The sequence below is a fragment of the Nanorana parkeri genome, unplaced genomic scaffold (assembly GCF_000935625.1).
Source record: "Nanorana parkeri isolate BGI_ZX_2015 unplaced genomic scaffold, ASM93562v1 scaffold272, whole genome shotgun sequence".
NCBI classification, from domain to species: domain Eukaryota; kingdom Metazoa; phylum Chordata; class Amphibia; order Anura; family Dicroglossidae; genus Nanorana; species Nanorana parkeri.
Genome location: NW_017306540.1, coordinates 542080 through 550290, shown reverse-complemented (window position 1 = coordinate 550290; position 8211 = coordinate 542080).

Sequence of the window (8211 nt, the reverse complement as noted above, 5' to 3'; positions counted from 1 at the left end):
ACTTTAAGGCCTCATTCACACACAACGCAAGAGCAAAATTGTATACTGCGTATATACGCGTATATGCGCGTATGTACGTGCGTATATGCGTGCACTATATGCAATCCCAGAATGCATCACTCGTACTGGAATTTTTAATGTGCTGTACGCATGTACGTGCGCAGCAACACGCTGACGGGACACATCTCTGTTCCATTCTGTTTTTGCGCATATATACGCTACGCAAATATACGGCTCCATACGCGGCTATGTGTATGGAGCCATTTATTTGCATGTGTGGCATATGGTACAATACGCACGTACGCGCGGCAGTCTGAATGAGGCCTAAATGGTGCTGTGAATGAAAACAGGTTGAGAAACACTGTAAAGAGAGGCTATAATACAAGATGGTAAATTCTGTAGATGTGGAGATAGCTGGTTATTGTTCTATAGTCAGCTGCTAAAAGATTGAAATCTATCTAATGCAATGAATCTCAACTTCATCGTTTGAGGAACAAAAACCCTAATTGCTTTAGGTGCAAACAAAGCTAAAGTCCTGTTTGATGGTGACAGATATACACAGCTGATTTTCAGTTATTTTGTTATTTTATTTTATTAAAGTATAAGTAAAGACAATCACTAAGGCTAATTAAGGCCCCACAGTCGCCCTGGTGTGAATTGGCCCTCACACTTGAGTATCGGTACGTTTGGTTTTTTTCACAATTTTTATGTGTTGTCAAATGTTACTTGGAGAAGGAGCCGACAATTGTGTGAAAAACGCACACTTTCATTGAAGTCTATCTCTCAGATGTGAACAGGCACAATAGAATAACAAGGAGTGTTAAGCCTCGATCTGCTTCTTGAAATGCACTTGAAGTCGCAAAAGTAATTTTTAATATTGTTAATTCTGGAGCTTTTATTAAAATAATAATGAATGATTGTGCCATTAAGGTCCTTATGCAGGCACTTGCTGTTACAGGGGACAACGCTCTGTCCCTGTATCCTTATCATGCTGCTACGTTGTCACCCTGTCACACGGGCTACCAATGGAGACCACAAGTGACTGTTTCAACACAGAATAAACAGGCATGGTCAACTGTTGTCACCTGTTGAATCCAACCTGAAAAATGCTATGCACCATGTTGGATTGCATGTATGTAAACAGAAAATGACTGCAAAGAGGCTTCATAAGATAAGCATCAATAAGATGCAACAAAAGATGATTTTTTTTTTTTTTTTAGAAGGGCGATTGATTACTACACACTTTGCTTTAGTTAAAAGAGAACTATAGCCACACCTTTTTTGGCAATAGTTCTCTTTTAAATCCCAGGAGGACATTTACTAATATCCTCCTGTGTCCCAAAACGTAGCAAATAGCAGGCTATTGCCCACTATACGCTGACAGCGCAGAGCCGTACTGCAGTCAAGAAAGATCCCAACAATATTGTCAGGATCTACCACGCTACCTGATTGACAGCTGGCTCTGCCTCTCTAGAGTCAGCTGTGCCCGCTCTCTCCCCTGTCTGTCCCTCCGATGAGCACTGAAGGAATGGAGAGGGGACAATCCCTGCGGGGAGTGATGACTGACAGTCACCATTCTCTGCAGGGAGAAGATTGTGAACTGAGCAATCAGAGGTATGTGATCACTCAGTTTTCGATTAATAGAGCCAACGTGTGACAGCTTCAGTGTCGCATGTTGGCTCTAACTGTGGAGATAAGTGCATTTCATTCTACCCATAGTTCTCCTTTAACTAAATAGCATATTGGTTGAGGATTTAGCTCTATTGTGTGTCATAACACTAACATTTTCTTTCTAATAAAAGCGAAGTAGGCTATATATTATACATTTGCATTTATAATGCAGAAAGCCTGTAAATGTAGAACAATAAGTGAAACAACTGCAGAGTGCATGGTGATGTGCGATTGTAGTATGTTTTGTTTAGTCTTCACCTACAGTTCCCCCCGGGGTCCCCACCCCTGTGGGAGTGAGACTTCAGCTGATAGGATCTCAGCAGGCCCCTGGTTTCCTTGCTTTGTTGTTGCGGTCTTGTTCTAGTCTCTTTATCCCAGTAGAAATCTACTATAACCGAAGTTCTGAATAAAGCTGACTGGGTGCAGTAATAGCAGCCACGACCGTAATGATGGGAACATTAGTTTGTGTATCCTGATCACCAGCACTATATTACATGCCGCCCTATATCTGCAGAGTTCGCTACGGAACACTATGTACAGCTATATTCCTGTTATATAAAGGAGAACAATGTTGCTGTGCAGTCTATTTGGCAGCAGCATTCTGACATATTGAACCCCAGTGAGTTTAAACTTCTGTCTTAGTTGAAATATATAAACTTGATCAATGGCCTGCAAATAAGGACAGAATCACAAGTGATGGCACTTATATGGAAGAAGCTGAAGTTTACATTGGGGGAAATTACTAAAAGTGGAGTTGGCAGAATATGGAGCAGCTGTGCATAGCAACCAATCAGCTTCTCTCTTCGGCTTGTTCAGCATTAAGGCTCCATTCACATGCAGTGTTTGCGTTTCCCAAGCGGTTTTCCGTGTGGAAGAACGTGTGGCACGAAAAAGATAAAATCTTTAGGCTAAGTTCACACCTCAGCCTTCTGGGGCCGCCCAATCCTGTGCTAGTGCACACAGCAGTTGCGGTGTGGCCCCATTGATTTAAATGGGGTGACATCCGCAAGGCAATCGCTAAAAAAGGTACAATTACCTTTTTTTGCGACACACGATCTGCCCGGCATGACTGGGGTGCCATTAGAAAATAATGGCACCCACGGCGCGATCGTCTGTGGTGGGCGACTCCATGACTGCACAGCCAGGAGTCGCCCAGGTATGAACCTAGCCTTAATCTGCACAGATTCTTCTCATTTGCGACTATTATGGGTGGAATCCGCCATAATACCACACTTGTACTATTTTGCAGGCCGCACGATTTTGTACTGCGTGGCCACCGCAATAGTCTGAACAATGCACATTAAAGTGCATTGTTTTTTATGGTTGCTGAGGATCCGCGCGTATTCGTACGGCCGCTCCTGTGTGAATGGAGCCTAAAAAGAAAAAATAGAAGCAGATTGGTTGCCATGGGCAACTGCTCCAGATTCTGTTGGCTCCAGTCTTAAAGGAGAACTATGAGGTGAGTGCTTTTCACTCACCTCATTCCCATGAATGTGTCTGTGCAATCCTGAGAAAAAGCATGCAAGCCTGGTCTGTTAAAGCTGAACTCCAGATAGACATATGAGACCAGTGCACTTATACTTTTTGTAAAAGAATAATAAATGAAGCATAGTTTGTTTAATTCTGATACAGAGATTGCATGTTCATAATAGATATATGGAAAGTTTTATAGTTTAGAAGGGAGGAGTAATAAATTGTGGGGTTGTATTTTAAATAAAACACTTAACTTGAAAGTAAAAGAAATAAAGAATACATTTTGATGTTGGACATCCAGAAAATGGCTGCTGCAGTGGAAGGATTCTGGAGTAATGGAGGTGGTGGGCATTTCAATGTTTGGTTTCCCTCTTTCTGTCAGCCCAGACACGTTCAACTCTACTCCCTCCTTATACAACATGTACAAGGCCCCCAGATGCCAGAGGACTGACTGGCCTCTTCCGGAGGCCTGCACAGGGAGGAGGTGATGTCACCAGATAGAGAAGGAAGTGGGCAGAAAGCCAAGAAATTCCAGGCTCAGCCTCTCCCCCTCTCTGCATGTCCCTGCCAAGGTGACAAAGGGTAGCAGGGACAGGGGGACAGTGGTGGAATATCCTGTGGCAGAGTTGCTAGCTGACATAAATGTGCAGTGTCTGGGGTGTTGGGGAAGTAGGGAGGGTCAGAGACAGGGATGCAGGAGAGTTCAGAAGTAGGGGTGCTGAGTGATAGGGAGATATCAAGGTTCAGAGTGTCAGGGGCACTGGGTTCTTCATAGGCACATATACAAAAGCTGTCTACCTGTAAGTTTGCAGGTAGATTACTCAGACTGACCACTGCTCCATATGGTGTAGGCTCCTGGATCACATCGTCAACTGATCTAAGATAAGTGCAAGGGGGTTTAGATAACATGGGGTGGGGACAATTAGATTTAAGTTATTTGAAAGTATTGTTAGCCCATCTCGGGAGACTTGGAAAAGAGAACCCTGAAATATTCGGTGTGTAAAAATTTTCCGAGAGACTTGACATATAAATGTGTGTATGGAACAGATGTAACACCCTGGGCACAATCTGTCTGTAACTACAGATAAACACTGGATTTGAGGATGCTTGTGAACAGCGGCAGACAACTGCGTCTCGTGTCAGCCTGTCATTGCTTTGTACAGGCTTCCTGCCCACAGCTGAACCCAACCATTTGTGATCCCACCCACAGGAACCCGTAGGTTCTTGCCATATGTTCTCATGAATAGCCCGTGTGAATGAGGCCTTATCATTTAAGCGCAGAGCCTAGAGAAGTTGTATTTTTATGAAGACATAACTTGGCACAGTGGTGTAGTCGTGGTTAGCGCTTCTACCTTGTGGCACTAGGGGTTCCTGGTTTGAATTCTGGCCAGGTCGCTATCTGCAAGAAATGTGCATGTTCTCCCTATGCTTGTGTGGGTTCCGTCCGGGTAGTCCAGTTTCCTCCCACACTCTAAAGACATCCTGGAAGGTTAATTGGCTCCTATCTAAATTGGCCCTTGTATGTATGTGAGATGGGGACCTTAGATTGTAAGCTCCTTGAGGACAGGAACTGATGCGAATGTGCTGTGTGAATTGTCGGCGCTATATAAAAACCTATATAAATAAAATATCCAAAAGTTATATTTCAATATATACCTCATTAAAAATCAGGATCATTACATAAAAGGCCCAAATCATATACAACGCTTGAAGGCGCCCTGTTATTGCATCTGTTAGATTCCTTCACTTCTCTCTCTGATATTACGCTATTTTGCTCTTTTTGAAAAATTTGGGTAGACCCGCAGGGGCACGAGACAGATAGTATGTTTGCAGTTGGCATGTGGCGTACCTTTTCTTTCAAATATTATGGTTGCACAGCATTATACTTTATGACCACATGTTTTTTTGTTGGTATGTTGTTTATATGTCACTGTTGTGTGCGCCTTCAGGTTTCCAGATTTAAATAAAGAATTTGTAAAAAAAAATCATATACAACTTTTTGTCAGCATATCTGCCATCAATGTAATCATTAGCAACTTCCTTTTTGCCATTTTACAGACAATCAACTAGCAGTTTAACTCTTTGGACTACAAGCAGAGTCTCTAAGTCAATGACAAAAGCAAAACCTATATAACATAAACACTGCATTTAGGGCACATATTCTTTACAAAGCAAAATCAATACTGAACTTCCGTGCCCGCCCCTGCTGTAGCACTGCAGGTCTCATAGACCTCAGTGTTGTAGTCTCATCTCTGCCAACCTCTCCTTCTGTTCAATCGCAAGATGGAGCCCGGGGCCATTTGCTTTGTGATTGGATAGGAGGAGAAGGGGATAGAGATCTGACGACAGCACTGAGGTCCATAGGGTTGCCACCTGTCCAGGATTCACCCGGACAGTCCGGGTTTTGAATGCTGTGTCCGGGTTTCATGGCAGCAGAAACCCGGACACAAGATGTCAGGCAGACAGGGGCAACCAAAATTAAGATAGGGGCTACTGGCCCCCCCACTAAAAATAGTCTTAACTGTGTTATTTACATATGAATAAGTCATGACTCATTCTCCCCAAAAAATGTCCACATGTCGCTAGAGTGTTCGGGTTTCACTTGATGAAAAGGTGGCAACCCTAGAGGTCCATGAGACCTGCAGTGCTACAACTGGCTACATCGGGAGTTGGACTTCCACCCACATGTATACCTAATGATTTGCAGGAAGTAGGCAGCAGTGCTCAGTATGGCAGGTGGGATTTGGAAAAGGCACTGTACAACTTACTATACTGCAGGAAGATTATTGTGTCTAGATGGTTAATTGGCTCCTATCTAAATTGGCCCTTGTATGTATGTGAGATGGGGACCTTAGATTGTAAGCTCCTTGAGGACAGGAACTGATGCGAATGTGCTGTGTGAATTGTCGGCGCTATATAAAAACCTATATAAATAAAATATCCAAAAGTTATATTTCAATATATACCTCATTAAAAATCAGGATCATTACATAAAAGGCCCAAATCATATACACATAGGGCACATATTCTTTACAAAGCAAAATCAATACTGAACTTCCGTGCCCGCCCCTGCTGTAGCACTGCAGGTCTCATAGACCTCAGTGTTGTAGTCTCATCTCTGCCAACCTCTCCTTCTGTTCAATCGCAAGATGGAGCCCGGGGCCATTTGCTTTGTGATTGGATAGGAGGAGAAGGGGATAGAGATCTGACGACAGCACTGAGGTCCATAGGGTTGCCACCTCTCATATGCTTATGTAAGCATACATTTAATTAGATGGCATCCTTGAAAAAACAGATATATCCACTCCAGGAATGCTATCTTGTCTGTTACTAGCAGACTAACACGGAATTTTATAGGCGCAGGCTCATTTTAGAAGGATGTGGCATTATTGTGGAACTGATAATCCCCAATAAAAAGAACTCATAGATGAAATAGACAAATGACATAATATGATAAATACCATAGACGTGTAATTCTTCCCTGTCATTATAGAAAGTGAAAATTGAACAGATATAATATCCTTTTTAAAATAAAATAGTTTTAATGTGATTATAAACTCTTTTCCAGGGGGACCACTGGAAAGGCACCCTCCAAATGCCGAGGACATGTGGCCTGGTATGGCGCAGGGAGGGGGGGGGGGCGCTGCCCCCCCCCCTTTCCTGCCCTGCCAGGCCTGTGCTTGGATTAAGGGTCTGGTTGGGAATTTTAGGGGGGACTACATGTTTTTCCCCCCAAATTTCTTTGGGGTAGAGTTCCCCCTTAAAATTCCTACCAGACCTAACAGGCCTGGTATGACTTTTGGGGGGGGGGACATTTTTTACTTTCCCTCCTAACTTTCCTACCAGACCTAAAGGGTCTAGTATAGATCGAGAGGGGTTTTTTAACATTTGTTTACATTTGCAGAGAGAATGGTCTGCTTTGGCAGACCGTTCTCCCTGCTTCGGCTGTGTGTTTCAGCTCAGCCGAGACGAAGCATATGCGTTCAGCTCAGCTGACCTGTTTGGCTTCCTTCGGCTGCTGTACGGGCTATTATGAATAGCCCGTACAGCAGCCCTTCGGTTCGGCGGCCGAAGTGAGCCGAAGGATTAGCCGAAGCCACGGCTATATCCACCGGCTCTTTATTGAATAACCCTCTTAATGTTCTTAAAGGACATCTCCAAAATACTCTACAAAATACTGGTCCTGCCTGTATGCTTCTAACTTCCTGTTTGAGCTGACAACACATTGTGTTTTTTGTAATTCCTAGTTCCTAATAGTGTTATCAATCCTGCCTGCTGGACCATAGAATTTCACCTTTTCCTCACCCCTGACATTTCCTCTCCAGATACAAACATTAATTCCCAGAAAAACAATGTTGCTGCTTTGACTTCCAAGAGCCTGCTTACACACTGTGTGTAGGGAATGGGCTCTTGGGAGATGTAGTTCTAGAGGCGTGTCTACGCCAATATGAACTGAGCTTGCAGCAGCTGCCCCTGCAAGAATTTTCCAGGTCTGTTAACGATGTCAAAAGGAGTAATAAAAGTAATTTCTCACTGCATAAATAAGGGGGAAAAAAATGTAAAAAACTGGGACACGATCTGGGGAGGTTTTGGGGAAAAATTGGGTATAGACATACACTTTAACTGGCAGTGCATCACCTGATCTTCTAGAAGTCTTCGGATCAACAAATGAATGGAAACAATTCTGTTTCTGTGAAGCTTTTTTACTGTAAAAAATGAAATAAAACCAAATATACCCCCCCTGCTCTCTATTAATAGTCTTACAACATCTAGCAGTTAAAAGCCCGGGACTGGACCGGATTGGTTCATGATGATATAATTCTTTGTGGACTTCCTCAGGCTGAAAAAAAGATGGAGAGAATCATTAAGGGACTGTTTACTTATTTGAGGTGCGGTACCAATTGGTATGCATATGCCAATGCATACTAACATACTTACAAATCACACAACCATTTTTTTTTTGTAACAGATTGCACGGCAACGCACTACCATGACATCTGGGTGCAGCGGAATACAGAGAACTGAGAATAAGGTAAACTGGAAAACTTTGTGATTTTAGCCCAGTCC